The sequence below is a fragment of the Polypterus senegalus genome, chromosome 1, assembly GCF_016835505.1.
Source record: "Polypterus senegalus isolate Bchr_013 chromosome 1, ASM1683550v1, whole genome shotgun sequence".
Lineage (NCBI taxonomy): Eukaryota > Metazoa > Chordata > Cladistia > Polypteriformes > Polypteridae > Polypterus > Polypterus senegalus.
Window position 1 is genome coordinate 202,446,991 of NC_053154.1, and position 11,140 is coordinate 202,458,130.

At 36.1% G+C, this 11,140-nt stretch overlaps 1 long non-coding RNA gene across 1 annotated transcript; it reads left to right on the forward strand.

Moving 5' to 3' along the window:
- The first annotated feature begins 446 nt into the window (after nt 1–446).
- LOC120518886 lies at nt 447–10,858 on the forward strand. The gene is made up of 3 exons (XR_005631318.1): nt 447–511; nt 4,144–4,312; nt 10,721–10,858. It is a non-coding gene; the product is annotated as an uncharacterized LOC120518886 (long non-coding RNA).
- Nucleotides 10,859–11,140: the final 282 nt, after the last annotated feature.

An 11,140-nucleotide genomic window follows, 5' to 3' on the forward strand; every position in this document is an offset into this window, starting at 1 on the left:
AAGGAAGACAGAACCTTTGAGGTGGGCCTGGGAAGTGTTGATGTGCCTGATGAATAGCACATGTGAGTAATAATTTCACTCTGCTCTGTACATGTGATGATACTGACCTTATAAATCTGCATCCCTTAACATAAAAAGCAATCTAAAACTTGACTTATTTAACAAGAAATGGTGAAAGAACATGGTGTCTTTATTCATTGGAATGTAAATAAGAGTTGTTAGGCCAGCTAATGCACATTTTTCTCGTCAAGTGTATATATTCACATTAGCCAACAGCTACTATATTAATTATCTTTGAAGGTCCTTGTCTCTCTCTCTCTCTCACCATGAAGTTCGTTAGGGGTAGTGGCCGACACTCAACACCGGTCTATTGCTAAAGTATTAATGAAGACACTGTAACAGGTATAAAAATGGTTAACTGTCATTAAAGTCACCCAGCTTTGCTGGATTAACCTGGGAGAAGATCATGAAAGCATCTCCAAGAAGTTAATACTGAGACTTTAAATATCAGGTAAGAAGCTGATAGAAAATTCATATTATAACAGAATAGGCCAGTAATTCTTTAAGTGTGTGTAATGTAAAAATGACATTTCTTTGTTACTAATGCTTTCTACATGATTTTAGATTTTTTTTTTATTTTCATCAGAATCATCTTTCTGTATAAAATTTATCAATATGTTTGCCTCTGCCGAAATGTGTTTTATTGTATTAGAGTCATGATTTTTTTTCCATATGTGCTATTCCATGTGTGGTGTTTGCCAAAAAAGTTACTGCACCACTATTTTTATTTTCTAATCAATTTTTAATATTATTTGTGGGATTTTCTTTTAGATTTGTTTCTTCACTAAGTGGAGCATTTTAGAATGTACTTGGCAATTATATAGTACATAAGTATAATTAATATATACTTCCACAAACTAGCATTCATTCACTCATCAAGAACAACAAGTATGTGCTACAAAGCACACATATTGCTTCAAAAGATTATTTTTGTTAGGGTTTAAAGGGCCTCCAGCAGTTGCTCTATGTTAAATGAACCTGTAATGGAATAGCTAATAATACAGAATTGTGGACCTCCTTTTTTTAACAAATGTGAAGAATTTGAGAAACATACATTTTTCTGTGAGGCAGTTTCTAAAGGGAAGTATGCTATATATATATATACAGTGTGACACTCCTGAGAAAAAAATAGGTACACTGCCAGATTTCAGATTGCATTAGCACATGTTGCAAGCTAAAAAGTCTATGAGACATCTGTTTAGCGTACAGATTTATAAACTTGATATCAGTTTTCTGTTGCAAACCAGTGACTCCAGAAACCAATGGATGTCCTTAGGCAAAAATGCTTTTGATGTAAGCACTGAAACAATTAGGTTAATGTATTGTGATATGGGCTGAGAACTGAAAACATACGTTTAAAAAAAAAGGTTGTCAAAACTTGGAAAGAGTATCCAGTTAAACATTTTCTTATTTCTATAAATGTAAATTTTTAAAAAATAATAATATTTTTGTAACCCAATTTAAAATTTTGTAGTGTGGGACTGTTGCAACAAGAGAGAGCATCCATTGTGTGTCACCTTTCCTAAAATGAATCGTGAGGAGGCTAAAAGTGTAAAAGGTTGCATGAATTTCTATATCTAAACACTGCATTCACTCTTATCTACTAGGTAAAATTGGGGGGCTCACTTGCCCACCTCTCCAGTTCTTCTCTCTGTTTAATTGATACTAGCCTTTCTCCCTAAGGCAAGTGAGCTTTTGCTCATACTCTCTTCCCAACTCCAGAATTAAGTCACCTCTGGACTAAAGTCACTTCTGTTATGATATAGTAACATTATCAAGAATGTTTTGAGACATGATTGAAATTAGAGACGTACTTGGGGAGCCAAAAAGAGGTCAGTACCAGAAAGATAGGTGCACAATACCAAAACCAAAACACAAGTCGATAACCAAACTCAAAAAATCAACCATGAATCAAAAATACTGGAAAGAAAACGGAATTGATTATTTTGCCAAGTAAGAAGAATGTTTGGCAGAGTTGCCAGGTGTTTATAAAATTAATAGCTCAAGGATCACTCAAAATCCTGCAGTGGCACAAAAATACTAGCCCAGTTTTCAACACTGACAAAGTGACATAACATAAAGGTAGGTTGTAACTTTGAGGCTGGTGGATTAGATAGATACCATTGAACACATGGGGCAGGGGGTTGGGGTATTTTGGGGGTTGTTCCCCTTTGGAGTTTTAGAACAATAATGTACATATACAGGAATATGGGGACAGGTACAAGAAAGATGAAAAAAATTCTTATAAGACAGAGGAGAGGGAGGGAGGGTTTGAAAAAAATTGTGTTGATTTAAAAAAATTAGCCAAAAAGCAGAACCTGTGGAAATCCAATTTTTCCTGCAGACGCTGATTAAAAATAGCCCAACTGTGCAACAGTGGTGTTTGGAATCCATCAGATCGAATGAGGAATAATTCCCTAAAGGTGACTTTTTAACTTGTAGCATTGTTTCCCACAGGTCACAACTTCATATTGCACTCCCCTAACCAAGTGAGATGCTACCCTAATGATGGGTACACCAATTAGCACTGGCTGAGAAAAAAAAAAAATGGTGGCTGAACCGACCCAAACAATCATAACAACAATAAAAGTACACCAAATAATTGAAAACTAAGTTCACAATTGAGATTGGTGTCTAGAAAAATCCCAAAATCAATATTTGGTCTCCTAAAAGAATTGGGAAAAGCACATAAAAATATCCAAAATTCCAATTATAACAATTTTGAACCCCACATCCGAAAACTGCTTCAGGAAGAATTTTCTTTGGCAATTGGAACTAGGCAATGATCTGTAGAGTGTTCCCTTGAGTCTTTGCAGCTTTGAATCCTATGCAGTTGTTAAAGGATCAGGTTATTTCAACAAAACAACACATTCTGATTGGTCCATCTTGAAGACCATGTGTCTTAAGAGCCAGAAGGGCGTTTTGTACTCTTCCCAGCCCTATATTGTCTTGCTTTCATGCTATTCTAAATTAAAGTAGAAATTTGTCATGAATGGGATATCAGGTCACTTAGGCTCACCCAGACAGTCACCTGCACATTACTGAAAATCAACTGTGCTAATTAACACCTTGTACTTTATCTATGCTACATTGCAAACTTCTTATTAGCATTGTTTTAAAAGTTGTTTGGGTAATAAGACTACCATTGACATCATTTTTCTTTTACATATAATAGAACTGTTATTTAACAAAATTAATACAAACAGGGATAAATAATCTTGATAACTTTTAACATTATATAAGTAAAAAGAACCATCTTGCATCCCTGCCCTGTGTGAAAGTGGAATGACAGTAATAGTTTAATCAGAGCCTTCACAATTTCAAAAGAGAGAGAGAAATGCAGGGCACAATAGAGCTAAAAAGAGGGAAAACGTGGGGAGAAGATCAAAGGTTGTTAAAAGGATCAAGCTCCCTGTATCACAAGTTCCCAGACATCAAGCTACCCAGTAGTTCAGCTGGTGAGATACAATTCCCAATATTTTGGCTGGATGACCCTAATCCTGTGATGTGATAAACTCCAAGAGTATCACATTATAAAACCTTATCATTTCTTTTTAATATTAATATTTTATGGGCAGTACAGTGTTACAGTGGGTAAAGCTGTTGTCTCACAGCTCCAGCCACATGGATTAAAATCTCAGCCATTTTGTAGTGTGTATGGACTTTGGAAATGGTTTTTTTTCTACCCCCTGTCCAAAGATGTACTTTAATTTTTTTGCCCACAAGTATATGAGTGTGCCTTGCAGTACAGCCTGCTTTCCATCTGTAGTTGGTTCTCGCCTTCGGTTCTAGCACAGACTCTGGCATCCATAAACCAATAAAGCAGTATGCAGTGTAGAATATATATATATACCCTATAAACATATTCTATTTAAAGAATTATTGTAATGCTTGTGCTGTTTCTATGGTGTGAATGTGAAAGGTGCTATCTAAAACAAAGATGTACTAACGCAAAATAATTACTATAAGATTGCAGTTTGTTAAGTGTTTTTTGTACAATCACACTAATCCAGAAACAGACAGCCTGTGTTGGTGGCCTTTGAATTAGTGCTGTAACTAAGCTTATGTTTCTTTTCCTGACAGAGCCTCAGAACATTCATGCCTGGCTGCCTTCTCATCCCCTTACCTTCAATCAAGTTTATGAACATATGCAATCCGAGCCTCCTTTCTGGCACTCTTTCCCTTCAAGAAAGGAGATAAAGCTAGTAGGCTTAATTACATCAGATTAGGTTGCTGGCAGAGGATAGAGGAGGTAAGTTATTACAAAAAACAAATTTGAAAATGAATTGACATTTCTTTATAAAATTACATCAGGCTGAAATGAATAAATTTAATCTCATCCTGTCGATCAACTCCCAGAGAATATTAGCTCATCGTAGCTTATAATGACTACTTTAACTTTGTTGAGTTGTAATTTACCATGTATTGAATGAACTTTTATTTTATCTTCCTACTTAAGAATCACATTCCTGCTTGCATTGTATATCTCCTTGTCAAGGCGTGCTCTGTGAAGGGAACTGAATTAAATAAAGGATTGTTCCAGTAATTAAATAGCATTGTTCCTTCACAGCTCCAAGAGACTGGGTTTAAATTCTAATCCAGTCATTGTCTTGTGAATTTTTCCTTAGATACTTTATTTTTCGACTCATATCCCATAGACTTGAAGGTTAGGTTGCCTGGCAACTTTGAACTGGACCACTATGAATGAGCATGAAATGCAAGTAACCTATCATTTTTCTCCAAATCACCAAGTTGTAAATGTTACATTATTGGTAAATTTAAATGAGTGTGGAAGTGTGTGTATCTCAGCTCTGTCCACTCTGGAGATAGCTCCTGCCTTGTGCTCGAAGCTGCCAAGATAGTCTCCAGTTACCTGCAATGCTGTATTGGAAAATGCAGCATCAGAAAAAGAATGGAAGCATGCATTTTACTTAACAGTGGGATAAATATTCACAAACAACCAATTACATTTGATTTCCAACATGATTTTTCTTAATGTTGTTTAATTTTGTCCACTTTCAGCATCATGGTCCAGCAGAAATAAATATCAAAATGAAAAGCACAAATGCTACTTGTAGTATAGCTACCGCAATGCAGAAACAACCATGAATAACTTTCAACAGGCTGCAGGGAAACACCTAAGGATTATTATCTTTGCTCTTTAAGACTGAACAAGAACTTAAATTCAACCATTAATCAAGCATTTCATATCCAATACGTGTTTCGGTATGTGTTCCATCTTCCAGCAATAAATCCAAAATCCAAACAACCCCATTGTGGAAATGCTTTGTAACATGACCTTGTTACTTGTGATGCATCCACCAGTTTGCTCAAAAGAAAAATTTAAATAAGTTGATCCAAAGGAATTAAAAATGGAGAGGCATGGGGTATGGTGGTTGGCAGTACTGCCTTACAGAGCCAGTGCGCTCTCGCTGTATGTGTGAAGTCTGGACATTCTTTCTGAGTCTGTGCAGGTTTATCTCCAGGTAGTCCACATGTTAAAGATGTTTGTGTTTGTTTAATTGTTGCTTCTAATTGAGTGTGGGAGTGTTTGTGAGTGGGCTCTAGATTCCTGCCTTGTGCCAAATTCTGCAGTGATACTCTCCAGCCTCTCAGAGTCCTTATCTAAAAAGAAGCAGGTTTCATAATGTTATTGCTCTATCATTAGATAAAAAGTATTTGTATCAAACAGGTGAAATTGAGTTTGTTACTGAAAATTGAAATACTGAAAACTGAAAAGCTAAAAACAAAAAAATATTTGGGTTGTTCAGCCTTCATCCCACCTCATGAATTTTCAGAAAATTCTATTTCTAACATTATTTTTTAAGCATAGAACTAACTTCCATCTATTTGTTTCAGACATTGTTCAGCGATTTAAAACTTCTAGCAGGTGCCCCATTATCTTCCATTGCTGCTGAAAGTAAGCCATTAGTCTGGACAGATTTCTAAATGTTGTATTTTCAAACTGATTATGACAGCAAATTGTCTAATATTTACCTGACCTTGACAATTTTTCAGAATCATCTTCTGAATCATCTAAATGGTTTCTCCCAGTAAAGAGCCCTTTTAATCCACTACAGACCTGTAAAGTGCCAGAAATGTCAAAATCTGCTGTCACACATAACATCTGTGCTTTTTACTGTGGTGATTCAGTTTCACAGTAATTGGACAACTGAATTGTTATAATTTAGTTTCATATGTCACTCTGCCCTGCCCATTATCCTAGATTGCAGTTCCATTAAGGCTAATGATATTCTGAAGTCATAGTTACAGCTTTTTGTGTCCAACATGACCAAAGATGAAGAGTCCTTTCTAAGCTGTGATTCTTTTACTTTGTGGACAGTGATAGAGATGACAAAACACTCACTCACTCACTCAACATCTAGTACCAGTCTCAGTTCAAAAGGCTGGAGTAATTAATTAGTAACAATAATTAAACTGATTTATAGAAAACCTAATAAAAATGCCAGAAATCTTTCTGAACAACATGTCTAGTCTTAAGATCAGCAAAACAAAAACCTGATAAAATCACTCCATATAAAGCAAGGGGAGGTAGTATCAACAGTAATGCAAAAGTAACAAGCCCATTGTTGAAGGAAAAAAAAAACTTTCAGTATTGCTTCTAATTTATGCTTTTTTGGGGGACTGCTTTCTTTTGCAGTAGTGTGACAGTTTCACTGCTATAACTTGCTCCTTCATACTGGTGATACTCCATACAGAACTTCTTTTCATATACATATATCATTCTCCATTCATAAAAGCCATTTTTTCCTTTCCACTGTCTCTCAATTTAGGTTTGTGGGAAACTGAAGTCTGCAACTAACATTTAGAAATGTAGCATTAGATATGTAAAAGAACAAGATGCAAAGATTATTAAAACTCTTGAAATTAGTAAAAAAAAACAACCTAAAAAAAACTTTATAACTTTATAGTATAAGTATAGTATAGTATAAGGTTACGAGGTTCTGAAAAAAGTTTACTTCAAAAGTAAAAATCATAAGATGACATGAAAGCATATCCACTAATGTCTGAAAAAGACAAAAAAAACAAGGTACCTTTATATGGAAGACACAAAAATCATTCATCCATTTTCTAAACCATTTATCCATTGCAGGGTCAAGTGGAACCTATCCCGGAAGAGTTACATGGAAATCAGGTACTAATTCTGGCTGGAGCTCCAGTACAATTACAAGGCACACTTATCAGGCCAGTTCAGTTCAGTTACTAGTTAACCTGACACATTTGCCATTCTGATGTGGAAGGAAAAAGTTTTACCTGGAGGAAAATCTACTTTAAAAAGAAAAAGTATGAACTCTACACCAGCAGGGCCTGAGCCAAGCTTTGAACCCACCACCATGGAGATAATAGTAGGTACTAGCACTGTGCCATCCCATGCAAAGTCATTAATGACAAAATAGAAATGGTATGTGGTTAAGAAAAATATTACTTGTAAAGTAAAATAAATTAACATTTAAAAAACAAAAGGGGAACTGAATTGTGTATAGTGGGTCTCACTTATAACCTGCATGAGATGGAAGGAAAAAGTAAATATTTGTGAAAGAAAGAAGTATATTTTTATTAATAATTTGATATACAGATATCTACAATCAGAGCAATCTACAACCTCTACAATCAGAAGAATCTGATCTACAATCCACAATATCTACAATAAGAGCAATTTGATTGGTCAGTTTGGCTTTGGTGACGCGATGAAACAGGACATGCAAGTGTTAGACATACAATGAGGAGTAAAGGCACACACTAAGAGTCACCTTTCTAAGACAGAATGTATAAAACTGGACAGGAGGTGAGAAAGGTGCCTCAAGAATATTGAGGGTTGGAGAAGAAGGCTTTACAGGAACATCCTCAAGAGAGGCCACAATAACATATATACTGCAGTGGGCTGGCATCCTGCCCAAGGTTTGTTTCCTGCCTTGTGTCCAGTGTTGGCTAGGATTGGCTCCAGCAGAACCCTGTGACCCTGTAGTTGGGATATAGTGGGTTGGATGATGGATGGATATTATGTTCTAAGTCAGTGTGATCAGGAAGTGGGGGGTATTGGCTGTAAAGTTTTATTTATTATAAACATATTCTTAAGTTTGCATATGCTGGATTTATGTCCAAGTGTCTGTTGATAGTGTTCTCATTTGATAGCCCAGATTCAGCCAGCACTCTGGCACTTTTAGTACTGGATTTAAATTTTACTTCTACATTGTCCCAATTAAATGATAATCACACTGACTTTCCCACCTCATCCCCACGTAATTTTTAGCTATATATTGCCTTTGATTCTCGTAAGTCTAAGCATTATCCTCTGATAAAGACCCCTGGCAGGGGTTGAAAGCTCAGGAATAAAAACTACTTTATGATATGTGATTCATTTTCTTCCTTTGTGGATCTCCGGCTGCAAATATGCAAACCGTATCACAGACCGTCTCTTCCATATATATATATATATATATATATATATATATATATATATATATATATATATATATATATATATATATATATATATATATATATCAGCTGGGTTGCATCCTTAATGAAAGGACAGGGGGATGGCTTTTGACTGGTTCTAACTTTCTTGACCTACTACTTGGTGTGCCCCTTGGATTGCAACTGTGCCTCGAATTCCCATAGGGCTGTATGGGAATTATTGTTTGTCGCACAGCCCTGTTAGGTTCCATGGATGCCGCCAGGGGGAACTGTGGAAGCTGCAGGGCCCTACTTTGGGCTTTAGCCACACCTGGGTACAATTCCAGATCTCCCTAACGAGCCACTCGGAGTGCTCCCAGGTGCGGCTTAAAAAGGAGCCAGCTGCCTCACAAGGACGAGTTATGAGATGGAGGACGAAGCACGTGGGAGGAATGAACACAGAAGAGACTAGGAGAAGAAAGGGATTTACTGTGCTTATACAGTATGTACTGTGCTGCTGTGGGGAGCAAGGGAAAAGTGCAATATACATATATAAATAAGTATTTGTATAAGTATTATATATATCTGCGGTGGGCTGGCACCCTGCCCAGGGTTTGTTTCCTGCCTTGCGCCCTGTGTTGGCTGGGTTTGGCTCCAGCAGACTCCTTTGACCCTGTAGTTAGGATATAGTGGGTTGGATTATGGATGGATGGATATATTTTTTTTTTCTTTTACGTTTTACAGTTTTAAATGCATTTCAGAATCCTAACAGAAATTTCCATTTAACCAAAGCTCAGTTGTTTAAGACAATGGTTAGCCTTGAAGTCTTTCAACTGGAAGACTGGCTCAGTCTTCTAACTCTTTGTATTATCATGTAGCAGTCTCTGCCTCACTAATTTTAGCTCACAACTTGATGTCTAGTTCTGTATTATGGTAATTGTCACAACTCAACTTCACAGACAAATAAAATAGTTTCATTTTTCATTCAGCACTGATGTTCCTTGATTTATACAATGACAGGGACACAAACAAATAAAAAAAGCATATGGGGCAAAAAGACCCTAACCTTCACCAAACTCATTAGTCACACTGACTCGATGTGGTTTCTATATTGGATTCCTGGACACAACAGCGATCACCAGCCTATAAAACAACAGGAAAAAGTCACAGCAAGCGAAACTGATAAGTGTTGTGACTTCCCAAACATTGATGGCCAGAACCATGTAAAATCCATTCCCAAAACCAAAGCTGCTATTAAATATTTTTATAAGAAATATCAATTAATCACTTATAGAATTAATAAACAAAGAATAAGGGCAGGACAGAAATCTTTTGACAAAAAATCTCAATGTCCATAAGCACCATTTTCCCAATTTCATACCCAAATAATAATTTAAAAGACAACCATTGGTCAGGATCCAAAAAGCTTATATAAATGGAATCATCCCTCCCCATTGAAATATTTCCTAAAGACATGCTCAGAAGCAGGGCATCAGAAGAAAAGCAAGCAAAATCTAAGTAATGCCAGAGTGAGGAGCTTGAGGTAAGCAGGTGTTTATTACATGCCTCTCAGGTAACTGCAATTGTAGTGACTGCAGCATCTAATATGGGAAGAGGCTCTGTCCCTGCACACTATAGACATAATTAAGGATAAGGGACAAGGGTAAAACAAAATCAGTGGGATCTGAGGGAAAGAAAAGAACAAAACAAAATGAAAACACGTATAATCCATTGATGCAGTATTTGAAAACAGCATCTTACCAATGGCTTTGATCTCAATTGAAACATGTGAAGCCATTACATGTTTAAAAGTTAATAGATATAAAATAATCAATTATATTTTTATGTAACAGTGATAACTTTCCATCTTTTATGTGTCATACCAATTTGCTGTATATGGTCATTCTGTTTCATGTGTATTATGTGAAGGCAATAATTAATATCCTCCATATTACTCTGTCCCCTTTGAGTGCCACATAAAGTAACACATCACAGTATATATTAAACTTGAATAAACCTTTAGTAGACAAGTAAACACAAAGTCTTATATCACATAATGAGTCACTTCTTTAATTTGCATACCACTTTTTCTTAATGTGTCTTAACTGGTTACCATAGCTGGAATGCATAATTCTGTTGCTTATGTAATAACAAGGAATCATGGTTCTTTCATTAAACATTAATGTCTTTGTTTAACTGTAGCCTTTGTATTGTTAGTCAATGTTTTTTTTTTCCCATCTAGATATCTGTGCTACATATCTTAACATAAGCTGGCATGAGTTCAGCCATTTCCCACTTGGAATTAATCTGATATATGCAAGCTGATCTGGACTCTCTTGAACCATTCTAAATGGACTCCCAGGTATCCAGTGATCAGTTCTTCATCGATTTGGATAAAGGTTTTGCTCTAACCTTCTTTTTCCTACTTTGTGTGTTTCTCGTTGTCACTATCTTTCGCTGTGCACAGATGGTTGTTGACCCTTACAGTGCGATCCCAACCTCAACCTGGCAGGAGGAACAGATCAACAACTGAAGCGAATACACTGTTAAAATGTGAATTTTTCAATTAATATAAAGTAATGGAGATAGAGAAAGCTAACAGGAAATGGGCTAATCAGCAAAGTGACCATTCTTTCAATTTGTTATGCCCACAGCCTTATTT